At 47.5% G+C, this 26,960-nt stretch overlaps 1 protein-coding gene across 2 annotated transcripts in view; it reads right to left on the bottom strand.

The window, feature by feature from the left end:
* The window catches only part of SGCD (sarcoglycan delta), a 404,288-nt gene extending 377,761 nt beyond the window's left edge, over positions 1-26,527 (bottom strand). Inside the window, exon 1 of one of the 2 annotated variants that reach the window (XM_090020858.1) lies at positions 26,473-26,527. The gene's annotated coding sequence lies outside the window, so the exon portion shown is untranslated. Of the gene's footprint in view, positions 1-19,104; positions 19,299-26,472 lie in introns of those variants that run through there. The other variant, XM_090020859.1, reaches the window with a different exon arrangement.
* Between the last annotated feature and the right edge of the window lie 433 nt (positions 26,528-26,960).

Here is a 26,960-nt window from a genome sequence, read left to right on the forward strand (position 1 = left end):
TACCCTCTAAAGCTCCACCTCTTGAAGTCAAGTGAACCTGTAAGAGACCTGGCTTTGATCAGGAGCAAAAGGACTGGTCTGTACTCTAGCCCTAGTAGCTATGCAGAAAAGCCTGGAGCCTTGGAAGCTCAAAAGGCAGAAGACAAAGAAAAGCCTGATGTTGCGATATGGAGGAGCATGAATTATGTTGTTTGAGCATTTACACTTGTAGCAACTGCCCTTATGCAGCCTGGATATAATGGCCCTACAGCTACACCCGCTGTGCACTGTGGGAGATCGAGCTCTGACGTTGCTCCTGGCCTAATGCAGAGATATTGCAGATGCAGCTGCCAGTTTTCAAAGCAATGCTATGGGAAACACTGCTTTTTGCATGCCTAATTAATGGAAGTTTTAGTAAAATATAATTAAAGATGACACCTCCCGCAAATTGCACAATGATGAAGATGCTTCCATGAACAGGACTGCAATTCAGCTTTAACTGGGGGTGAGAGGGAGGAAAAGTGAGGTAACAAGGTAGTAATGACTCCAAAATATCTGCCCATTTCCTGGTAAGCTCCACCCGGCCAAAAAGGAACAGCCCGTTTTCAAGTTTCACATGAGTTGCGCTCAGAAAACAATCTAGGTACCACCTCATTTATTTTTTCTTAAGGTCTCATATCTAATTACAGACTGGCCACACAAAGGCATCAGGATGTGCACACCTAGTATAAAAATAGGAAAAAATAAGAACCTGTGTTGTTTCAACGTAGACCTTTACCATTTATACGGCAGGACGTCACAGCATAAACAGTCACTGGAGGTTGGTTGCTTGAGGACAAGTCAGCCAGCCAAAGCCAAGGCACATCTATACACTGGACAGCCAATTATTGCACAAATTGTCCAAATCACCTCTGCATTTGCATACTGTCTTCCTCTATGCAACTGTCTGCATGCACCAACCTAGTACTTAGCCATACAATGACATCTTTGCTTCATCACACATGCTTCTTTCTACCTGTAAAAACAAATGCAAGTTTGGCTCATGACAATCCAAGAAGAGACAAATTTAGAGGTCAGGTTGAGGCACCTTTGAAAATTTAGCCCGAAATGTGCCAGATAATTGAAAAACAGAATTGCTGTGAGCTATGTAATGCTCACAGAATATTACTAACAAATTCTTTTCTGGCTAGGTCTAAAATGCACTTTAAAAATGCATTAAAAGGTGATCTTGAAATGACAACACTGACTCGTGGGATTTATAAAGGCATTTGCTTGAATAAAGAAAGGGGAATCTCAGAATCTGCCCCGACGCTAATGTTCCCTCTACAAAGTTAAGGAGCTATAAATCCGGAGGCAGAAGTCATATCCACTGTTTATTTTTGCTATAGCAGTGTGGCAAATGTTACGGAGACAAAACATATATGGTCATTTGTAATAAAGCAAAAACATCGACAGCTGCTATTACTCAACATCATGCTGCTTCTTTAATGTAAAACTTGCTTTGGGCAATACAAAAACTGCATTCAGTCCAGAGTTCATGGTCAGAGAGCACCCCAGCTGTGTCAGCCACTGTACAGATGCTGCAAGAATTGCCTGCATTGAAATAAAGTGCGCCGCAGCCTCAAACCTTGATTTTGGTTTTCGAAAGAGGGGAGTGTCTTAATAGAGGACAACTGACCACGAGGCAGGACGACTAGCTGGTAGGAGCATTAGGAACACAGATGCAAGACTAGGAAGGACTCCATTCCCCATTTGCTGCCGGCAACCACATCCATCCAATGCCTCCCACATGCCTGACAGCATGCTCAAAAGGCACTCCAGCTTTAATTTAAGAGGCGATTGAAAGGTAACTTGGTTACAGCTGTTGAGTTCCTACACATGGAGAACACAGCTCCCTTCTTTTTCAAATCAGATCCTATGGCTGGTCATGGAAGCCACAACCAGAAATGTCCAAGCTGAAAATGAAATGTGAATTTCTAAACAAGAAGGAAGTTAACCATTGAAATGACTACTGCAGGTAGCATTTCCCATCACCTGGAGTCTTTAGAATAATACCAAGTACTGTTCCACTGGGGGAAGAGGGCTTTCAAAGGCGCAAAAGGTGATTTTGAATCAAAATTTCAATGAAAGTGGGCACCTACCATGCTTTTTAAACCACAGCTCAACCATAACTCACTGGTCCCAATACAGGAAGCACTGAGTGAATCTTATGGCCTGCATCATGCACAATGATTAGACCATCACGTCCACCCTTAAAGTCTATGAAGCCCAGGTCAGTAGAGTCCAAGAGTCTCCCCTCATCTCTGCTGCATCTCCTTTGAAGACCAAATAAGTAACAGAGATTCAGGACTTCTAAATCCTTACAACCAAACCATGTCATTGAAGGGGTTTCCTACTCATACGATCGATGTGTCCATTCTGAACTATAGCAGCTAATTTGCTACCTGAACCTATAGCCACTATCCTGCTACCTGAAGCATAATTCAGAGTGATGCAGAAGAAGCAGGCCCTCACAACAGACTTCTGCAGAGCAGAGTTTATACCCAGAAGGCTGCCTACAGTACACAGCTGAATTCAAGCCTAAACAAAGTGGCGGCATTGGGAATAGCATCAATGCAAGTCACGCTGATGACATTGTTTCTTGCAAACATAGCTTTCGTAAGTCTATTTTGCTGTACTTGACACATTTATTCTTTGATATAACTCTCCTTTTATTGTACGTCTTAAAAAAAGAAACTCTCTGCTCCCCCCCACATCCTCTCCCACTACCAGAAACCATCTTAAAATATAGCAGTTCTTGAAAAACAGTATTAAAGTGACTGTAAACTCACACATAACTCTCTCTGGACCTTATCTTGCGCAGAGTGTATTGTCAGAAAGCAGAAAATGCAGTTTGTCTCGCATTATCTGTAATAAGATAGACAGTCCTTCATTTTAACAAGGTGCCACTGCCAATATCAGCCCTGCTGTGTGAGGAGCCGATGCAATGATTTTGTTATTTATACAAGTGGAATGAAACCCAGCGAGACTCAAGGCAATTGATGATACCTTCCAGCGGCTGGCATGTGTTGTGTGTTCACGCCGCACCTCGGTAAGAATTACAGCAACAGAGCAGATCCTGTCCGCGATGCATCAAGACATCCGCTGACCTACTTGCACCCAACTTCCAACAATTAGTTACTGGAGCCTTGCGCAAGAAGTCGCATTTGCATGGTAACTGTGAACACACATTCAAGTTCACTTCAGCCATGGGAAGCTGGTATCATAGCATGTCCAGCAAGAGGGGTAAAGACCTGGTTGGTTCCTACCCACTCGAGTCGCTGGGTTAGAGACAAAGGAAGAGAGAAACAGCTCGCTCACACAAGAAGAGGTCAACGCATTGGAGTCATCGGCTCTTGGAGCCCTCTCCTTGGTTCTCAGGTTGCTGTAACAACCGCGGTGATGAAGGTTAACTTGCATGGACAAGACTTGGTTATAACTGAGCTGACAAGCAAATTTACAGACACTATAAATGGCTTCTCTGAATCCCCATGAACCGTGCAATGGACCATTACTTTGCTGCTGGCGACATCGTGCCAATGGCAACCTTTCAGGAAGCAGAGCCAGATTACCCGCCGCCACTTTCCCCTCCCTTCCCTCACTATTGATAAACTGAAAACACATTTCTAATCTGTACTCACTCAAGAGCTGGGCACGTTTGGGTCATAATTTCTGTCTGCATGTTTTAAATTCCCTCCTCCGCTAGGAAGAGCCCGTTAAACTGGCAGTCATCTGTACGGAAGATTGTGAAGTATAACATAAGGACGAGCAATTAGCATTACAATCAAATGGAGCAGACAAACATTCGCTGGCCTCGGGCGTGAAAGGCACACTGATGATCACGAGTTCATCTGTTCCTTGAAGCTTGACTGAACTTGTTGGAGCTCACAGTGACTATTTGGTAATTCCTCCCCACCATCAACACCCAACACAGCTGTCCCTCAAATATTTGTTTAAGACCTACCTAAGGCATCCTCCAAAATTTTGAAGGATAGGGTGTAAACCAAGGCGAGACAGGCTGTCATGAGTTTTGAGGCAAGCTTGGATATCTCCATCCAAGACCCCAGCACTGTAGGAAATCATTATTCTGGTAACGCAATAACGTAATCTACAGGTGAGGGAGATATTTGGTCAAAGCACGCATTAGGGTAAGGACCGCCAACGGTGCCAGCATCCTCTTTTGGAGGGAATTACAGGCCTGGCGCCATTCTCGCTCCAACTAAATCATAAGCAATACTGGCATTGTTTGAGTGAGTTACACCAGGCCTGACCTGACATGAGGAGAAGGTAAATCAAACCCCAAATTATAGTTTGGGGAATCTACATCTGAGGGGAAGAGTCTGAGGAGCCTGCCCTTGGAAATGCTAGTACCGTAGACGGTGGCTGCTACAAAGACCACGTTATATTGCTGGCACGCTGCATGGCCTAATGCTTAGACGTACAGAAATGTTATTCTCTCCAGCACTAAATATACCAAGATAGCTCAGGCCATTGAGATCACAGCTGGCCTACGAAGGATACAGTTGTTTATCCTCTAGCCGAGCAGTACAGTAAATGCCAGAAACAATAAGAGAATAAGAACAAGCAAACAGACGTGGAAATTATCACCTAATATTCCATGACAGAAACCCACTGCCTGGCTGCTGCGCTCTCACCATGCGATTAAAAGATTGCCACACGAGCCTTTTTAATAATAACGAGCCCACTTACCCCCAAGGGCACAATAAAAATATAGGCCTGACCATTATAAAGACAGGATATAATTTGCTAATGAACGAACGGCCCTTTTTAATTCACGGCGGGCCCTAGGGGCTTGATAGGAAACCCTTGATGTGACAATACTTTGGATACAGTGCTGGTTGGCGCTGATGGACGCGTGCCAGCAGGGCAAATCCTTCCCCTTCCCCAAAGCAAGGAAACAATCCAGTGAGTAATTGTTTTGTGTTGCTATAGCAGGAAGGTTTGATAGTCCTATTAGTCTCGCAGCAGAAGGTCACAAGAAGTTTATAAACAAAGACGACCTGTTACTCGGCAAGGGATGTACGGGGAAACAAGAGAGAGGTTTGGAAACGGCAGGGGCCTCCGACAAGATGGATATTTACGAGTGCCGGGCGGTTTTCGTGCACTGCTTTGCATTGCGAGACTTCCCATAGTACATCTATAGTTCGGATATTTGCACTGAGAGCAGATAAGCTCCTAACGCTACATTTTTCCATATAATAGAGTTGCAATGCAAGGCTAGTGACAAACGCCGGCATCAGAAACCAGCAGGATCGGTATTTTGTTTGGGCTTGAGAGAGAAATAAGCAGAGATGTAGCCAATCGAAGCGAGTCGCTTTCTCCCCGCGTTGCAGGAGTATTTTCTTGAACTCCTAAACACTAACGCTCGATGTTACATTGAGTTTCAAGAACGGCTCACAATGCTGCTGCTACAGTAACCAGTTCCAGGCTATTCACTTCGGTTTCACGTTCGACTTCTCCACCGGAGATTACTCGTGTTGAAGTCTAATCTCGCATGCTCTTAAAGTTCATAAAACTTTCTCTGTGAAACCTTGTGACAGCGTACAGCATGATTGGGATGATCTACCATCCCGATAAATTTAGGGGATTCAGATGCCACGTTTTCACATTTCCCATCCGTCTCTCAGACCCGGTGCATCTGTATGCAGGTGTGTACTGGCCAAAACCCATACAATGGAAATGATCAAGATTCAGACGTGGAAGGTTTCTCATGCCAAAACGCTCCACTGGAAGACAGAGAAACCCTAGATGTGAAGTAAAAGGCATGGAGAAGACGACTCATAAAAAACTGGAGAAATACCATTGGGATGACTTGATTCATGGAAAATGGACCTGACAATACAGCTGTAACAACATGAGGGATGCTCCTCTATTTTGTACTTTGCATGGAATCAAAGAATAGTAAATGAACAGTTAAACTTTCTTATTGCACTCATTCCTAGGTAACTTGTGGTCCTATCAGAGCTACCGAATAAAAAACACAGTGCAAGGCTCCAAATGACCTGTCGGGAACAGACTACAAATCCTTCACAGTCATTTAAACAGGCAGAAAAAGAAAAAGCCCACTAAGCCACCTGTTACATTTTTTCATCACGCAGGACTTTTTTACCCTCTATTCTGAGTCTGACTTGCTGAGGAGAGGAGGGGAAGCATCTTCTCTGCCCACTGAAGAAATGCGGAAGAAAAGATGTGGGATATTTATAGAGATGAGGTCAAAATGGTGAAAAACAAACAAACCCCAAAATAAGTTTCATGAAAACTTTTCTCCTGTTTATTCCCCCCCATTCTAAGAGTCTCCAAATTCTGCTTGCTGCAGTACTGAGGTCTCAACGTATTCCACCGAACGACCCCGTTTGTGTCTTCAAACATTTCTCTACGGCATCCAGAATGGTGCTATCACAGGCAGTTTTGGCGAGGAGAAGACAGGAAGCATTCAGAAGGACACAGTCACACACCGCTGTTATATCCATCTGTGCACCAGGCTCCACAAGGGTGGACCTGAACGCCACCAGATGCTTCATGGACACACGTTCCACGTTCTCCACCCTGAACCCCACCATGCAAAGGTTTGGTCTGAACGGGCAGCCCAGCCGAGGCATCAGAAGATGCAAGCAGGGGGACAAAAGCTTTCCAACATTGCAGAGCAGCTTCCCATCCCCGTAAGGATGCTCTCATACAGGACAAAGTCTGGAGAACCGCTTGCCCCAGAGGACTGGCAACTGCAAGCCGCTTCCCCGTCTCATCTCCAACTTCCATCCAGCCTGTCACACTCTGTTCCTGAGCGATTGCCAGTTACTAAAGATGTAAGGTCCAGTAACAACTCCTTTGACATACTCCAGTTGATGAATACCTTTGACTTCTGCTAATGCATTTTCTTCCCTATGAACAAACCAAGACGTGGAAGAATGACAAATGCCCCGACTTACTGTACCTCCCAACACTAAGAACAGTCCTCTGACAAAGAAACTATTAATTCACTAAATCACACAAGAAACACTATTGCTATTTACAGTGCTTCTGCACAAGATCATTTTTCAAAATATTTGACTGAACAAATACAGTTATGCTCCAGTCAATTAAAAAGGACACTGCCAAGGTTGTTAGAGCTACCCTTACAGTGGTCTTGATCTCATTTTTAAGCCAGTTCCCTTTTCACCAAGCAGATAATTTCATTATTCAGAGGAACTGAATGCTTTAAAATGGAATCACTGCTAGCAATAAACCCATGCACGCAAACCGTCTTTGGTACGTTGTGTCACAGCTACCAAGGTGAGAGGCTCTCTAGAAAGAAAATAAAGGATAAATAAAGAAACCAATGCAACAATGTGCACAGCTTAATTTCAGAATTTCACACACCTCAGCTTTGCAAATCCCTTTTTCTGGATGGGCAAGTGATACGCCATGCCATTCTCACCATTTTCCTCACCAATTCCAGAGAATGGGCTATTTGAGAAGTGCAGAGGCCAAAAGCCTAATGAGGGAAACCCACATGAGCCTAATGCAAACTCTGGCTTTTGCACAAACCAGCCATTCAGTAGCCAACCAGCTCAGGTTCATGGAAATCAGTCCTAGGGGTTGGCAAAGAGCCGGTGAGTAGGTCTACATTGCAATACAAAAGGCACAGGAACCAACTTCCTGCCACATGTGCGCACAGTGCCTGGCCTTACAGGACCCTTCTCCTCCATCATGGTCTCTATATAAAGGCAAAGCAATCATATTACCTATTGTGCTGGCAGGAGCATGGTCAGCTCTGGAGGGAAGGCACTACAAAGATGATGATAACACCGTAGAAGTAAGAACTCTTGCTGGGGCCAACATCAGGGAAAGAAAGTCGAAACCCTGAACGTGTGAGATCATCTCTCAAATCACTCTCTCATGGCATGCCCAGGCAGACTGATAGTGTGGTAAAGCAGCGGTGCTCAACGTTTTGGCCCCGAGGGCCAGAGGAGTGGCGTGGGACTGCTCCGAGGGTCATGATCTGGCCCTGTGTGCCCTGACCCTGCGGCTCAAATGACACAGCACTGGGGGCCTGTGGGTTGAGCACCCCTGTAGTAGGGCATCTTGGACCAGCCCTTCTCAACCCATGGGCTACGGTCCAAAAGTGGGTTGCAAGAATATATACGAAAGGGTCGTGAACAAACTTTAAAAACAGATTCTCCTTTAAAGGAGAAAAACGTGAGAAACCGTGGCTTTTCCCTTGCGCAATGGCAGAGCTCCAGCCTGCGAGGGGCTGCTTGGGGGCCCCCCTGTGCCACACACTGGGAGAAGGGCACTGGGTCGGGACTGTCCATCGATGTTCATGAATTGGTCTTGCTACAAAAACAGTTGAGATGCACTGCTCTAGGCCAACCCTTACAATTTCATAGATTTCACAGATGTTAGGGCCGGAAGGGACCTTGCAGGATCATCGGGTCCAGCCCCCCTGCCCAAGGGGCAAGACGTCAGCAGGGGTCAGATCACCCCAGCAAGATAAGCATCCAATTGCTTCTTAAAGGTATCCAGAGGAGGTGTTTCCACCACTTTTGGGGGCAGGCTATTCCAGACTCTGGAAACTCGGACAGTAAAGACGTTTTAGCCTCTCCCAGCACCTCAGACTGCCTCATCCCTCCATCATTGCAATGCACGCATGGGACCAAACTATGCAACAGCCTCCTTTGCTGAATTCCTACTGAGGTAGTAAAATGCAACCTGCTGTGCAGCCTGTAGCCAAGAGCAAGCACCATGAAGAGCTTCGGTGAAAACCTTCCATTATTTCCAACCTAAAACCGAGCAGGTTGCGATATTCTCTGCATCCTCTCCAGAACATTTTGAGGCATCAATGGGATGCTTATGTCTTTTTTAAAATTCCCCTTGTTGGAAGTAAGGGCGTGACAACATAGCTGGGAAGTGCGATGCTCAAACCCACGTCTACAACGCTGCTTCTTCCTAAGACATCATTACCTCAGATTTCAATAGTTCTGCTTTAAACATACAATCTTTCAAATTGGTTTTTACAACAAAACCCAGGCTCAGAAAGCTTATTATCCACCGCATTAAATGAAAGGCTCACCCTCAAAGTGAGTTTGTGCATGTGAAATTAAAGCACGCTGGACACCATCCTATGCATCTGATCCAGGACACTATTCTCATTAACAAAGAGCGACCAACTTTGGCAATGATGAACCTGAAAGCCATCCTTGCCTAGAAGCCACAATGTGCAGGGGGTGCCGGCAGGGGGAGTGAGGACGGGGACATAATCAAACAGATTTGTTTCTTAGACAACCAAGCCAACACTTTCAAATCTTGTGTTCACACTTTGACAAATAATCATCTGTTTGCAATTAATGACTCCAGGCCTGATTCTGTTCCAGGCATTTCCATTGATGCAAGCGAGAGCAGGATTGGCGGCTTCACTAGTGGCGGCTGAAATCCATGACTCACTCTTGAATATCTGGTTCCCATCGAGTGCAGGCTCACAAGTATCTTCAATACATTGCCAGAAATAGGATGCATTTGTCATCAAAGCATTACACTGTGTTTTCATCGCCAGCTTCCCTGCCCCACCGAAACTTCGTGGCATCTTTCTTTTCTGCAATGCTTCTGTACCATACCCTGCTAAAGAGCCAAAACAGGTAGTAGTGGCTTTCCTAGTGCCTACCTCAAAACTGTCGTTCAGCTAGTTTCTCTCTAAAATGCCAGCACAGGCTCTGTAAACTAAACTGTGAACCTATTCAGATGTTCAGAGCCAATCCACAATCAAAGATATACCAGGGCTACGCTTCTTGTGCAATGCTGAGGACCGCGGAAAGTAGCACCTGGTTCAACAGAGTCCTGCTGTGGCTGAAAAAACTAGTTTGGACTCAGGTTTTGGGAACCAATATGCAAGGTGCAAGAATAGTTGTTTTTAACCCTAATTCTGAAGTGCTGGCAGTGATCTACATAACTTTTCCCAAGAAGAGTAACAGAGCTGAATTTCAGCCTTCTGTGTAGCGATAGCACAAAAGCAATGATTTCTTTACACCCAGAAAACAGTTCATAAGAAGGGCACAGACCTTCTACACAAGGGTGGCTTTCCATTTTAGCATGCAGAAGCTGTCTCGTACATGCACAAATTCAGAAAGAAGGAAACCTGAAACAAATCTCCTTCCTATGTTATTTCCCACACCAAGTACAGCAGTTAGGCCCAACTCTGATAGCAGTGCCCACTGCTGAAGATCTGCCAGATCGAACTTATCCATGCAACTGCAGATAAGCTTCGGTCAGCAAGCCCCATCTTCAGCTTGTGTGTCTGCAGCAGACTGCAGTTCAAAAGCTGGAATAAAAACCAGGGGCTGTTGCGATGCAGTTTTGAAAGACTTCAAGGAGTTACTGGAGCAGGACAGACTGTGTGAAATGCTTTTATCAAGCAAGGCCAGCAGCAGTCCAATGGCTCAAACAGCTTCCGTTTAATTAGCTATTTGCCCAAGTAGAAGAGAGGCTGTTGGAAGTGTCCGGTGCAGCTTTCTCATTTATGCTTCGTTGTGATCCAGCTAGCAGCCGCTCCATTCCTGACCGAAACGGAGCTCATTATCCAGCCGAGATGAGCCCTCCTCAGGAGTGAGGTGTTTCTACTGCTGTTAATAGCATTGGTTCGCTGTGACAGCTCCCATGGCCTGCTTCCAGCAGCGATGCATCTGATACGTGAAGGTGATACAGGAAGCTTACTCTCTGAGATGAGGCTTTCACATCCAGAGAAGCCGCGGTACAGATTGGTACCTAGCGATGCAACAGAACCACCATTAGTTTGTTCTGAGGGCAGGAGGACTGGAAATGTAGGTCTCATTGGAGAGGCCACAGGCCGGGTCAGAGTCGAGGGCATACGGAGGGTGCATCCGAATCTGTTCCCGATGGCTATAGAGAACGGTGCCCATCGCTGAACACCCCTGCCTCTGACGACAACTTTGAGCTATGGCTCACAGGCTCTCCCTCCCAAGGATTGTGCTGTTAGCATTTAAACAGAGAACACACCAGACCCAACAACTTATGCTAAAACGCTAACCCCTTAAAAAGACATTTCATCCCCTCATCGTCGTCTTGCCCAGGTTCTCAGCTTGCACACTAAAGGACCTCGCTTTTTCCCTAGAACATGATCCGCCTCACCAACCTTTGAGCAAACATGACAAACGTGTCTTCAGCCTCGTTCCCCACCTAAACACGTGCCCCGGTCATTACAAATGACCTGGATGTAAGCAGTGCCTTACAGCCCCAACCAAGGACTGTACAGCTCCGTGCTGAAGAGCCTGCATTGCAAATAGCTGCGAGCAAACAGGTGGGGACAAACAAAGTCACAGAAAAGGGGGCACTAATTGTTCAAGGCCAAACAGCAAGTCAGTGGCTGAGCCGGGGCTAAAACGCAGGTCTCCCTATTCCTAACACGGTGTCCAATCCACTAAATTGGGGTGCCCAGCTCCAGCCATGTGCCAGCCCGTCGGGATACAGCCGAGTGCTGACCCAACCGGACCCCATGCAATGTGCAATCGGGGCCACGTTATCCGGTTCATGGAGCTCCCCGTGGGTCTGGAAATTGGGAGCAGTAGCAGCCAGATCTGGCCTGTGAGCTGGGAAGTGATAACCCTTACACTAGACCATGCTCCTTCCAGGGACTGAACCACTTACTTTCCCCATTTTGTGTGGCCAAGCCATATCTTGCAAGCTACACGTGGCCACCAGGTTGTTTGAAATGTGGCTTCAAAAAGAAAATTACTTAACAATGAGTTATTAGTTGAACTAGGACTCGGTGCAGATCATGGACTCAGAGACATGAGCTTCTTGAAAGCTGTGCGTTTAGTGGCTCCCAGCTGCAACAATATTTGGGTTTGCAGGTAGAAGGGTGAGGAAGTTCAGCCATCCATGGAATATGCCTTATTTTTGTGTAATAATTAAAAAAAAAACCTACTCAAAAAAATCCATCCGGTTCCTTTTTCCTCTGTAACCATGTGCAGTGCTACAAGGATACCACCAAAACGTGTCTCTCCAGAAGCTCAATGCCATTCTGCAAGCACACGCAGCCGCCTCGTATGCTTTTCCCACTCCTCCTCAATTAAGCAGACAGGACAGGACTTTGCTCACACGTTCCAGAAAACAGAGCCAGATCTCGAGCTGGTGTAAACTGGCAGAAATCCACTGACATCCGTGGAGCGACACTGATTAATGACAGCTCAGGATCTGGCCAACGGTCCGATAACATGGGTTATTCGTGATCTGAATGTCAACTAACGCAGCTTGCATTTTTTCAAGTCGTTTTACTACATGTGTGCTGCAGAGATCAAGCCCAAAACTCACATCTCTCACTTCCTGTGCCCGTGGTCAAAGTCCAGAGGAAGCAGCAAGCGAGTGCAGCCCTCGGGATTCAGATCAGCCTCTTTTGTCGCCAACACCTGGTTGGCCAACTCGGTCCCCACGAGCCTCCACAGTGACGTTGTCTGTGGATCTGAAGCAGTCTAGACTTTAGCTCTGAAAGCAAACATTTCCACATGCAATGGTCGCTTTGGTCTCCTCCTTCCCCTGGTACTAACCTGAAGCATGCAAACCAGCCCGGTGGAGTCCTCCGGGGCCCTGCCATGGTTTGCTCACCGAACAGCCCGTGCCCTTCACTGAGCGCTACAAATGCTACAGGGGATAACGCAGCTGTGATATAGCAGGAGAGCCCAGACCATCCCTGGGGAAGCCTGCTAGTTAGGCCCTCACCGGGAATGCAAGGCAAGGGTGGAGCTGTGGTCAGTCATTATCAGAGGCTGCATCTGTACAGGAGATGCCCCCCAGTTCACAGGGGAAGCTGTTCCACTGGCGCGAACAGCAACTTACCCTGTCTGCACTACATATTTGGGGCTGAGCTGCTGTGTCATCTGATAGCTGCAATCAAACCAAGTGTCCATGCAGACAAGGCCATGGGGTAGGGTTTTAGTTATAAGGTTACCACATTTCCAAAGGAGTATATCCATTACACACCACCTTCGGCATGTAATAAAGCACCGAGACGCATAAACCTGTCCAAATTGCACATCTGCAGACACTTTCTGGCCTGATCCCAGTAGGTGCTCCCAACCCAGCATGCTGCGCTGTGCACACAGCGTCATTCATAGATCTGAGAAGCACCCAGGGCTCCCCAGCCCCATAGACCACAATGTCCCACAGGGGCTGGCGGAGAAGCCCTTACAGGAAGGCGCTGAATCAAAGATGCACGGTTCAGTTCCTTCACACTGTTAGAGGAGCTGACGTGAGGCACAGGGAGGTGATCTGTACCACAGCTGCATTTTGAGTTTGCAGCAAAAGGATTGCAAGGGAATATCAAAGAATAAAACTTGGATCCACTTCCACCCATCCCAAAACCTCCTTGAGATGCCATCATACAGCCTGGAGGAGGCATGTCTGCACAGTAAGATCAGTTATAAAGAAGTTTCCCTGTGTTTTTATCTTCTCATCAAATATTTTAAATATCGTCCCCTTCCATCACCTGAAATGTGCTTTGGATTCACTGATCCCTCCCCATGGGATGCAAACCCTGCAACATCCACATTGCCGTCGCTGATGGGAAAGGATGAATGTGCCACTGAGACATTTTTTTCTTTTCAACAAGATTTTCTTGCTCAGCAATCAGTTGCTCTTCTTCCTTATCCAGCACCAACATTTCAAAGGCGATAGCCCTAAGTGCCTTGTATCCAAGCAAAGTGAGACCACTCCAGCTTTCAACATATTCACATATGTTGGCAATACCAAAACTCAAAACAGAAGTTAAAATCATTTCAGATACGAAGGAGATAATGAGGGGGAGATGAGACTGGCGGCAAAATTACGTGAGCAGAAGGACACCCAAAGTAATGGGATTCTTTCCGTTACTTTCAATATGTATTGGCTCAAGCCCCTTGATAACTTTGGATGTGCCAGAACTAGGTACGCATAGCTATATCTGTGGCTGATGTAAAGTGGTGGCACTCCACAGTGTATTGCTGAATCGATTTAGAGGCAGGAAACTTAGCCCAAGCAGGTCCTACTTGGACGATGAGAATCCAATAGAAGATTAAACACATCAGGCCACAGCTGGGCTTGGGACGGCCGCGCATAAAAAAAAGCTCTCATCCCCAAGCAAACCCTAGGTTTCATACCAGAGTGATCCTGAATTCCTAATAAAAAAGCTTTATACAGTTAAAACCCCTGACTGTGATGTTTTCTACGGTTATTTAAAGAAGAGGACTAAACGCAGCCTTCATCGCATAAAAGTTACTATTAACATTTTTCAAACCAGCCTGGACATTTTCAACCACTTTGTTATTTGAATCTGCAAGAAACAGACAAGTTATTGGAAGCCTGTAGTCTAGAAAGTTGTAGGTTAAATGCCAAAAGTTTCCACCTATTTATTACATGTGTAAAATTCAGCCACTTCCAATTATCTCGTGAATCCAAGTTTGTCACCAAGCAACACCTGTAGTAACGCATTGTCAGAGCTTTCTGGAAAAGCATCAGGATAGCCTGCCAGTTAATGCGTTAACAATCGCATGTGACATTTCTCCGTTCTAAAAGCTATTGGGGCTTCCTGCTTTTATGGGCTCTAGCTGCCGATGTCTATAATATGGGAGGACGGAGGCAGCAATGAAACATGTATTCGGGTGGTGATGATAATAAACAAGCTTGTAGGTTAAGACGGTTCAAACTTCAAGTATTATTGACTAGATTGATGCAAACAGATAAAGGACCCTGGACTTCCCACGCATGAAATAAAAGCAGAAGTAGAAAGTGAAATTACTCACCTAGAAAAACAGCAATACTAAAGAACATCCTCAAGGTCTGAATCAAGGCAAGTTAATCCCTACTATCCTCTTCCCATATTTTCAAGTCATCAAAAATATTTCAATAATATGCAGGCACCATCCAAGGGGAGCTCAGCACAGAACTGCCATTTACCAGTAAACCAAAGAGAGCTAAAGCCACTGTCAAAAAGGAGCATAAGAAAACACATTTCAAAGGGGAAAAAGTGCCAGGGAGAGAAGCAAAATAACCTCATGAAGCATGCCTATTTTTCAGGAAAGCATTATTTTTATTTTGAAGGGCAATTAAAACTAAATAGGGACAAGCCTAATCAGCTTCTGCTGATGCACACAAGAAGTGTGCAGCCATACTGATTGACAAGAAAGCAGGCCAGGTAGCATTGCAACTGCAAGCGAATATATAGATTATAGGCATTGCCAAGCACAGAGACCTCCTCCTCGGGGGGTGGGACATACCCACTGCTCCCCCTGCTCTGTGGCATACAATGTAATGCTTTTTAGGTCCCCAAGCAACTTTGATGCACTCACTTTACAACATATCACATAAAAGCGTCTGGGCCGATGTACTTCATCGTAAAAAAACCCACTACAGACTGCATTAAGTAACAGCCTGCTTTTCATACGACACCCAAAATGGAAATGCTGCTCGCCTGTGTAGGAGCTCTCTATCGGTCTAATCAAACCTCCCAAGGAAAAGATATTTCCCTTCCACAGCCGGAGGAGAATTAGGGCTCCGCTTTCCACTGAAAGCCAAGGAGCACAGCTCATAAAAAAACCCCCAAACTCCCCCAATTATTTGTTCTGTTAATAACGTTGAACAAAACAAGGGGAAAAATGGCCATTTGTATACTTCTACCCATCTCTCCCCACCAACAAATGACTTTACAAAGCAACTAACTTTTAAATTACCTGCAAATGGAAGATAATTAAGAATCACAAATTTTGTAGTGTTAAGACTGACCAGTAAAGGTTGCTGTAAGCTGCTACCAAGCATGGGTAAAAGTTCAACTCTTCTTTATGCGCTCACATGAGAAGATGCTTCCTCAGCCTGGCGAAGGGTCTTTATACCCGAAAGCTTGCTACAAAGGATTTTTCCAACTATTTGAGTTGGTCAGATAAAAGATATCACATCTACCCGAAGAACCTTGTTTGCCTCGGAGAAGTTTTAAGCATTCCCATGAACGAAGGCACCACCACAGGAAAACGAGCTCGTGGGATATTGCAGTGGCTGCACTTGGACTCATCAAAGGTGCAAGGTTCAAAGGTTTAGAAGTGGAGTGAATGTAACCTGCTTTCCGACACCTGATCTTCCTCAGCTGAGCCTTTGCCATACCAAATCTGAGCAACACTGAGCCCAAATGACACCACTGACATTAGTCTATGCTGTCTGCTCACAGCCTCAAAATGCAACTCTTCTTCAGCACAAAGGCTAGGAGCCCGGGGCCAGACCCGCAACCCATGGAAATCAGCTATCCAGGTCAACACAGTTCTGCTAGCTTACAATAGTCACACCTATAGCCCCTGACTGCAAACTTTATTTTGAGACATGGGGAATAGATAAGATCATGGTCCTCTGCAAAATGTGCTCCCCTGGCACCATTGCTCTGGATGGGAGTACAGAACAACCACGTGTGTTAGTGCAGCACAAGGTTGATCTAGTGCAACAACACACTGTGGTCCCCAGCCTCCATACAGCTCTGAGTTTTTTGTTTTTCCTTTCCATGAGACACTACGTAAGTGTTAATTTAATGGTTCATTTATCAGCCTCTCTGAATACTAAGCAATTCATTTTGATTTAGTCTGGACCATTCATTTTAAACCACCCTTTTCTCCCCCAGTGGAAAACCCCCCCTGTAAGATGCCAGCATACAAAAGGGTGTTTCCAATACCTGATTTAATAAAAAGTACATGAATTTACAGAGGGGGTTCCCTTTCTGATTTTTCTTTGCAGCCTGAGTTTTGCTTTCTGTCAGAGTTTAAAAGCCAAAGGGCGTTTCAGTGGACATTTTAACTGCTCTCAATTCACAAATATCTGCTGGAATATCAGCTCTCCTTCCAGAAGATCACTAGAAAATTAAGTGCATTGTCAATGCAGCCAACAAGCTCGTGAAGTTGTGTGGTTCATGGGTGAGGGATCTCATGATTGAAAATTCATTATTCTTCCTAGAAGCTTTCTGTTCCTGGAAACATTTTCTTGACAGGAAAAGGGGAAAAAAACCCACCCATATTATGTTTATGAAACACCAATTTAAAGCCTTCCATCTCAAACAGCCGCTCTCGGCAGCCCTGAAGTTCATGTCATCCTTGCAAAAACAATTAATGCGATTCAACACAGAGTTCGCTGTTTCACAGCACACCGTCAGGAAAATGGCATCTGGGGAGCGTGCCACGTAGCCTGGGCAAGCAGGCAAGCCGAGCGTGCCTCTCCGTGCCCTGTCCGCGCGCTGCTGGGGGACGGTGAGGACAACTCCCGGGAAAGGGAACTTTCTGCCTCAAAAAGGGACAGCAGCACAAGCAGCTGTCTGAACAATACCGAGGGGTGGGGAGGCAATGCTAATTAAAACTGTGGTTTCAGCTTCCCAACAGCTCTGCCCGGTTGCAATGACCAACGCCCGGTTTCCCTCACCGTACGAGTTTTCCTGCTGGCACTTACTGTGCCCCATCCCCGACTCATTTTACCTGCTGCTCCTTCTCTGCTAACTTTCCCCCTCTCGCAGAGACTTTTAATATTCAGCAGGCACGACCTGCTTCTGCATTCCCCTTCTCCCTTGCACAGCTTCCACAAATGGCTACTAAGACATACGTGCTGGAGCCTTGCTAATGTGCAAACCCACGCATGCTACTTCTGACACGGAACCTATAAGAGAAAAGGTGCACGACAGAGGATGCCTTGCCATGCATTTCATAGCTTTTACCCAGAGAAAAGCCAGGCAGGGATGTGCAGAGCCCTGTTGATGCAAAAGACCGTACTCCTCCCTGCAGGCGTGCAGACAGAGGGGAAGGCTCTGGATCCAGGCACCGGCTGGATAAAGAAACGCAAACCAGTATCCGAGCATCGCATCCCTCCCAACGCCATCCTCAGGACGGGAGCTGTCCCCAGACCCAAGGGAGCTCTCCCTGGAAGAAGTGCCGGAAACTTCGCCGACTCACAGGGCGAAAGCGGAGGGCTGGGGACGCTGGGGGCCCACAGGCAATGGAAGAGGCACTCAGCGCACACATGACCCCCAAAGACCCAGCAGATCTCCCCCAAAGAGCCAACACGGGCACACATACACCCCTCCCCAAGACCCAACATGTGCACGTGCACCCCCTCGAGACCCAACACACTCCCCAATAAAGACCCAGCACACGCACATGTGTGCTGCGTCTTGAGGAGGTGGGTCTTTAGGGGACGTGTGCATACACCCCCCCCCCAAAGACCCAAGACATACTTGCACACACCCTAAAGACTCAACACATGTGTGCACACCCCCTAAAGACTTAACACATGTAGGTACACCTCCCCCAAGGACCCATGAACACCCCCTGGAGCCAGGACACCCCCCTACCCCCTGAAGACCCAATACACATGTGTGCATACACATATCTCCTAAAGAGCCAACTGACACCACCTAAAGACTCAGCACATGTGTGCATATGTACACACACAGATACCTACCTATATGCACCCCCTAAAGACACAAGACTTGCACTAAAGACCCAAACACCCCCTAGACTCAACACATGTACACGCACACACACACAAAGATCCATAAACACCTCCTAAAGACCCAAGATGCACACCCCACCGGGAAGACCCAACACACACGTGCACACACATGCACACCCTGAACACCCAATACATGTGTGCATACACACACCCCCCAACCCCGACATATGTGTGCACACACACACTGTGAAGACCCAACACACACGTGCATGTGCACACACAACCCAAAGACTCAACACATGTATGCACACGCACCCCCCCGAAGACCCAACACGTGTGCACACCCCCTGAACACCTAATACATGTGAGTTCAGGGGGTGTGCACGCACACACTATGAAGACCCAACACACACGTGCACGTGCCCCCCCGAAGACTTGCATGTGTGCGCACACACGCACTCCCTGAAGACCCAGCGTGTGCACACCCGCCGCCGGAGACTCAACACACGTGCGCACACCCTTCCCCAGCACCCGCAACCCCCCCGCCGAAGCCCCCTCACACGTGTGCGCACGCACGCACACACACACACACACGTGTGCCCTCACAGCCGGGCGGGCACGCGCGCACTCACTCACCTGCGCCGGGGCCGGGGCCGGGGCCGGGGCCGGGGCTCGGCTCGGCTCGGCTCGGCTCGGCGCCGCCCGCGCTACGAGGCGGGGGTCATGGCCGCGCCCGCCCGCCCGCGCCCGGGGGCCGCGCCGCGCCGGAGCATCCCCGGGACCGCCGCGCCGCACCGCGTCGCGCCGCGCCGCGCCGCCGGCCGGGGGGGGGAGGGAGGAGGCACCACCCCCGCCTCCCGCTGCAGGAGCCAGCTGCTGCCGCCTGGCTCCGGCGCGGGGACATCTCCCGCCCGCCCGCGCCGCGCCGGCCTGAGGGGCTGGGCTGAGGGGAAGGCGCCGGGCTCGGCGGCGGGCAGCTGCGCAGGAAAGGGGCTGCCGAGCGGGGGCCCCCGCTCCGGCCTGGGGGGGGGGGCCGCTCGCTGCCACACGGGCACGACGGCAAAGCCTACGGCCAACGGCTTCAACCGCCGCCCCGCGCTGGACCCTGCAGGTGCGGCTCACCCGCCCCAGCCCTGTAGGTAACCTGCCCGCACCCCGGGGTGGGGGGTCCTGGCGTGAGCGGGGCCCAGCTTCCACGGCACGGAGGCCGTGGGCCCGCCGCTGAGCTGCCGGCGACCTCCTGCTCCAGACCCCGCGGCTCCTTGGCGGGGAGGGGAGAAGAAAATCCTTTAGGGCCGGAGCGGCAAGGGGGCGAGGGTTTTCAAAAGCACGGAGCGGCCCAGTTCTCCTCGTCTGGGAAAATCCTGCTCGGCCCGTTTGCATCCTCGGGGTCTGAACCCCTTTGCGAACCTGGACCGTCGACTACCCCAATGTCCAGGTGGCTCCCTGCACCGGTGGGCCATGCTTCCCCGAGGTGGCGTGTGGATACGGTCCATTAGGGACTACAGAGCAGGCAGACCGTCCAAATGCCTCAACCCACACCAACATTTGCCTTTAACTCTATATTTTGAGGGTGGGGAGGGTAGAAACACTGATTTTTTCCCCTTCAAAAAGAAAAAAAAAAAAGCCGCCACACATTTTCCATGCTATAATGCAGAAATCTCGTCTTTCCCCCACAGCAGAGTGGATGCATTTCTCTGAGGCCCTAAAATATCACTCCCCTCTCATCTCTTTTGCCTTTTCCTCTGAGAAATAGGAGCTTCTCATATGTCTCAGAGAGCTCTCGCCCCACCCAAAAATTCCCACTGAAGTCATCGATTTCATAGACGTGAGGGCTGGAAGGGACCGTGCAAGATCGTCAGGTCCAGCCCCTGCCCCTGCCCCAAAGGGCAGGAAGGCGCCGGGGTCAAAGGATCCCAGCAAGACAAGCGTCCAAATGTTTCTCACGTAGCACGTGGCAGTGTCAGCCGATCACCGGTCTACGGGATCGCTGCCCAGGCTGAAGCCACTTCACTGCTATTAAATGCAGGAGAACAACTGGCGAGATGACACGATTCATCTCGCCAGCCTGCTTTCCCCACTTCGATTCCCCGCTCTCCAGCCAAAAAGTGTGTTTGTTTTAAGCAGCGGGATTTGGGCAACTTGGAAGGAAAGAGGATCCACAAATAAAAGGGACTGCTTCTTCTGAAATGTAATTCATCTAAGCCATGGTAGCAGAGAGACTGAGATAACCATTCGCGGCAGAGAAAATGCCCATGACGAATTCTTAGGGGACTGTCATTGTACCGCCGGCTGCCCGGGTTGGCTTTGATTTGAATGCCAAGCTCAAGGCCACTCCACTCCACTCCACTGCCACATAACAGAGGCCAGCAGAGGACAGCAAACAAAATAAAGAAATAAATGGTTGATCGACAAAGCTTCTTCCCCCCCACCCTCCAAAGCACAAATTCAATTTGTAGTCCTGGCTGCATAGGGAGACCAATCTCCGGCACGTCCAAAATCCCTGCCAGCAAGAAGGGATGTTCAGACTTTGCAAGGAACGTGGGCTGAGATTCTGCATCGTAACCCTGCGCTGAGCAATGCACGCCGCCTGGGTTTTGCTCTGGATGTTACGTTCACAAATGTTTGCTCAGCTTCACAGTGCTTCGCATCTAGATTGGCCACGCAGGAATTTCTAAAATATTCGTAAGTATGTTCCCTCCTGACATCCTCTCCCCCACCCCAAACAGGGTGATAGCTGGAGGAGGGGAGGGGAAGAGAAGTGAGGAGTCTGATTATTCCCCCCAAAAAGAAAAAGCATTACTCCTACATCATATCAAGCAGCTGTATCTTCTGCTGGGATTATTTCACTGACTTCCAGAAAGTTATGTCAAGAAAGGATTTGACTCCAAGGCTTTTAGTTGTTGTTTCAAAGCTTTCACCTTAAGCCTCATGGTTGTTGCCCTTCCTCTTGCTGATCGTGTCACTGAACTCATACTAATAACTAAAAAAACAGGTTTTTATTTTTATCTCATCTAGTTTAGCTACTGGGACACGCAAGCTCTAAATGGCACGAGAGCAAATACGTTTTTAGCAAGCTCAAGCCAAAGCGAGGCGGCAGCCTGACCCTCGGGACAGGTCTTGGTATAAAAGGGTGGTGAACTGAAGTCACCTATTTCTCCAATGAGAAATAGAAGGGGGAAATGCAACACAGTACAAAGATTTAACTACAAGTACCGTGTGCTTCCCAAGTGTAGCCACCATACCCCAAATGAAGCCCCAGTCTAAGGGAGCTGTGAAATTTAGCCTCCACCTCAAACCTCAACCATATGAACCGTGCCACACATGCCATGCCGCCATAGCAAACATCGTTTAATGTTACGGGGTCAGTGACAGCGACAGCTGGTGCTGCCAACCCCAAGTGATTCGACGTGCTGGTTGAGGCAGACTGCGGGACTGCGGCTGCCTGCTGAGACTCACTGGGACGTTAAATTGTTCTTGATTTTGTCACGTTGACCACACACACGGCGCTTTGCTGCTGCAAGTGGGGAACTAAAGTTCACTCCTTTTGAAGTTAAGAAATAACCCAACCTTTCCCTCTGCTTCTGCTTCTAAACAGACACTGCATCTGCTTTGCCACCCCCAAGCATTCCACAATCATGAGCCAGGCCCACAAAAATAGTACGAACGGCTTAAAAACAAATAAATCACAAATTGTTAAAAAAAAATAATAATCAACAAGAGGTTTTGCATCTCTGCTTTCTGACTGTTGAATCGTTGGGGGACTGTTTTCAGCCGTTCCTCTGGAAACAGGAGGGGTAGACACTTGACTTTTATGTAGATAATCCACTTCATTTGATTTAATTTTTTTTCCAATTGTGTCATATGGTTAATCTCATTTAAAATATTTAAATAAAAGCCCAGGTTCTAATGAAATGAGTTGACTCCAGGAGCTCTTGCAGACCCACCCGACTGTGCAAGCCTTGTCATAAGATCACCAGCGTTGGTAGCACTTTGCATTGCTCCTGAACTTGATTGAGCGGAAGAATGAAACAACGGACAACCCACTGACCTGAGCCGAGGTATCCCACCGAGACTGCAAAATAGACGCCCGTTCAAAAGATGTACCCTGGAGAGCGACTACCCCCTAGTCATAACACCACTTGCTGCAACCAGTGCAGGAGCTGCTTTCTCCCAGCTCGTTGTGGCATGGTTTGGGTTCAGATGTTATATCACGAGTTATCATTGTGAGGATCAGTAAAACCCAAGGCAGAAAATTCGTACTCATTCCAAATAAACCATGCATCCACTCATGGCGAGTCAAAAATACCATGCAAAAGGCCCCCCGCACTCCGGTCAAGAACAACTCCTTCCCATCATTTTCTTGATGCTACCCTGAACCTCTGCGGCTTGCTTTAAACTGTTATTCAAACATCGCAGAGATAGTATTGATCGGTGCCCACAAGTGGAATTGATTATTCAGCATGCCACTATTAAAATGTCCTCTCATTGCTTAAGCTTTTGCTTCGACATCCTAGAATGCTATTTTCTCAACGGCTCCTATACAGAAGCTGCCAGATTAAATTGGTGCTGAACACGACCAGGTCAGGCTTTGTGGGACTGCTCCACATTAGATTTTGGCACCTGGAGGAAGCATGCACGTGAGATTGCACGTGCCAACTTATTTCCAGGAAGAGGGGAAAATGAAGTTAAACCACCTGCTGTCAAGTCCCCCTTGCTCAGCAAAGGACACAAAATAAACACGGGTACGTCAGCTGTGACCACTGGAATTAGGGAGCGTGCTTTGAATGTGCTGCCACCTCATTCCTTCTCATTATCCTGATCGATACATCGGTTTATCGGGGAAGAAAGCAATTATTACGCAGTAATATGTAGACTGGCAACCATAGCAAATGTTCGGTGGTGTCAAATAAGGTTCTCTCTTGGTTTGACATCAATCCCTGGCTTCTAATAAACCTTCACTGGCGTACCCTGCTCCTTTGGCATTGCCACCATGTAGTCAAGCCCTGTTTATGATCAAATGTACAGGAAAGCATCTCGCCTTCAGCAGTGCATAGAGAAGGGGATATTAACTTCTGCCACTTCCAAACTTCAGATTTGATAGGAGAAATATTTCTGCAGGCAGTTTGCAAAACCTCCTCAACTGAGTCACATATGCAAATCCACTGTAGTCATGGGACTAGTCATAGGTGCAAAACGAGCATGGTTTATTTAGTCCCTTGGGGATGACACTGGGAATTAAATTTTAATTTTATAAACAGAAAGTGATTACTTACTACCATGAACCCCTCTATAAAAGGTATGCACAAAAAGCACATTTTTACATCCTGACCATCCATTTCTCGTGTCATTTTTGTCTGGGTTTTCCCTTGGTTCTGATGGGTAGACATGAGCATTAGGCTCAGCCCCGAGTATGATTGTCATTAGTGTAGTTACCGCCTCAAGTTCACACCCACAATCAAGGCCCTACTGAGCTGGACACCATGCAGACACGGTTGATGGAAACCCCAAGGAGCTTGCAATCTAAACAGAAAGGAAGATTGGTTGTCCCCAATGCACGGACTAGGAACAGAGGCCCAGAGATTCAACGTGGCTAGCTCAGGGTTATACCGGGCCTGCGGCACATCCAGCTGTTTGACCAAAGCAGAATAGCACCCACAATTCAAAAAGGATGTGGAGAAGCTTGAGAGAGTCCACAGAAGAGCCAGAAGAGCCACGTGCATGATCAGAGGTCAGGAAAACAGACCTTACGACGACAGGCTGAGAGCTGTGGGGCTCTTTAGCCTGGAAAAGCGCAGGCTCAGGGGTGATCTGGTGGCCACCTACAAGTTTGTCGGGGTGACCACCAGGATCTGGGGGAGCGTTTGTTCACCAGAGCGCCCCAAGGGATGACGAGGTCGAACGGCCACAAACTCCTGCAAGACCGTTTCAGGCTGGACATAAGGAAGAATTTCTTTACTGTCCGAGCCCCCAAGGAACAGCCTGCCATCGGAGGTGGTTCAAGCACCTACACTGAACACCTGCAAGGGCAAATTGGATGCTTATCTTGCTGCGATCCTATGACCCCAGCTGACTTCCTGCCCTTTGGGCGGGGGGCTGGACTCGATGATCTCCCGAGGTCCCTTCCAGCCCGAATGTCTATGAAATCTTGTCATTGCCATGAAAGAAACAGCAAGGTCCAAATCAAAGCCCTGCAACTTGACTGAGGCTCTGCAGAGCCCAGCATGTCGGTGCCTCAGCTACATTAATTGTGATGAATGTGGAAATGCCATGTAATAATCTCACAATACTGAGAGGAAATTAGTTTCATGAACACCACAACCCGTCAGGGAGGTGAAGCTCTGGTAACGGTGGGTTACAGGACTTCACTTTATGAACTGCCCTGTTCTCTTTAATGCAGGCCTATGGGGAAAGGGGAAGTAATATGATAATTATAGATAAGCAGCCTTCCAGCAAATGCTGTGGAAGCAATGACGAGACGGTAGACATCTTTCCAAGTCCAAGCAACACAGCTCTCCAGCGGCTGTTGGCCAAAAAGAGAGCAAAAGCACACTAAAGAGGCAAAGAGCCCAGCTGACTCTCCCCAGATCCAGGGAACAATAAGTCTGAAAAAAAGGTCAGATACAGGTATAGACTGATGCCTTGTCTTCAAATTTTACTTTAAGCAATAGTTGGTTGTAGGGCAGCTATTTGGTTTGGTCACAAACTCCTGCAGGACCGTTTCAGGCTGGACATAAGGAAAAACTTCTTTACGGCCTGAGCCCCTGAGGCCTGGAAGAGACTCCCCCAAGAGGTGGTGCAAGCACCAACTCTGGACACTTTCAAGACACGTTTGGATGCTTATCCTGCTGGGATCCTTTGACCCCCGCTGACTTCCTGCCTCTGGAGCAGGGACTGGACCCGATGATCTTACAAGATCCCTTCCCGCCCAAATGTCTATGAAGGGACAAGCTGGAAGCCGTGCCAGCCGCAACGGCAAGAGGATGGAAGAGTGCATTTGAGGCTCACATTTTGCCTCACTACCTTCAGCTGCTTTCCTACCCTACATCAACAGCAATGGAAATACACAGATTAGATGGGAAACCTTTGTGTTGGGAGACAGAGAAGGGTTAATAAAGCCACCTTAATGACACTGAAAAATGATGGGAGCCCAGCACTATCTCATCTGAGACCCTGATCCTGCAAAGCCTGGCACTGATGACTAGTCCCAATGTAATAAATGGTCCCTTTTTGCTAGGATGTAGTGTCTAATATGTATACAGAATGCTTATGTGTGCTTCCCATATAAACCCCAGTTTCCTCAGGCTTATAATACAATACAATATCATATAATAGTTTTTATATATTACATAATATAATGTTATAGTTTATACTATATAATATTATATTAATGCCAAGCATCCTCTCTACAACATTTTTTCCATCATTCCACTGACTCCCTACCTGCCTCTATATACCTATAGGTACGTTGGCGTTTACAAGCCAGTCTGAGCATTCACGGCTCACTACCTTTCCACAGAGCATGCACAGCGTTTCCTGCAGCATACCAATCTGATATACAAGCAATTCAGCCCTTTTGCACATCCCATCATTGCAACACACTTCCAGCAACTCATCTGGCTGGAGCTGGTGTCACGGGGTGGAACTGGAAGTGATTTCTCGGCTGTCATCCACGGCAGATTTGCATTCTGTGACTGTACCTTTTAAATGCTCACACAAGTTTAAAAAAAAAAACCCCCAAAACTACCACAGCAACAAGGGACTATTTCTAACTGAGCACATCGTCCTCTGTTGTCTCTGCTTCAGCTGTGATTGCCCCTGAATTACATCGATTTCCATTAGCTGATCATTGCACAACCTGTTTTCATGAACACAAACAGAGAGCAACTGCTTCTAATTCCAAACTCACAGCCTCTACCCAGTTAACATTTGCCCATCGTTCTTCAAGGCAAACTTCACGTTGGGGGGAAACAGAAGATTAAAAAGATCAGCTCTGTTCCTTACCTTTAGAATCAGACTTCTCCTAAAGCCTGCAACTACTTTTACTTTGCTGGAAGTCTGCAAACTATTTTTAGCTTCCCCCAGGGTTGCCATACATGGAAAGCAGTCCCCTCCCTGCCATTGCTAATCTGCCTAACATAACAGCAGGACACCTGCTGCTAGTGAGTCATGTTTTGTGTGCTGCAAAGAGTGTGTGTGTATATATATATAGGCCAAACAAAGACAATGGCTGCTTTTCCTCTACCCCCTCCACACTGTTTGGGTCTTCCTCTTCTAGTAAAAAGCAAATCAGATCATTAAAGAAAAAAAAAGGTCTGATTACACATACAATAAGACATGTGTAGCCCATTCTTTTTAGATTCATTGAGCCTTTATATGTAAATGAGCAGACTTATGTTTATGCACATGCGCGCACATGTACATGAATGCTTGCATATATATGTGTACACACACGTTTATGTGTATGGACACTATTTCTCTGCGCGCGCACA

This window comes from Crocodylus siamensis, chromosome 10 (assembly GCF_052110815.1).
Source record: "Crocodylus siamensis isolate JL-2025a chromosome 10, ASM5211081v1, whole genome shotgun sequence".
Classification (NCBI taxonomy): Eukaryota; Metazoa; Chordata; order Crocodylia; family Crocodylidae; genus Crocodylus; species Crocodylus siamensis.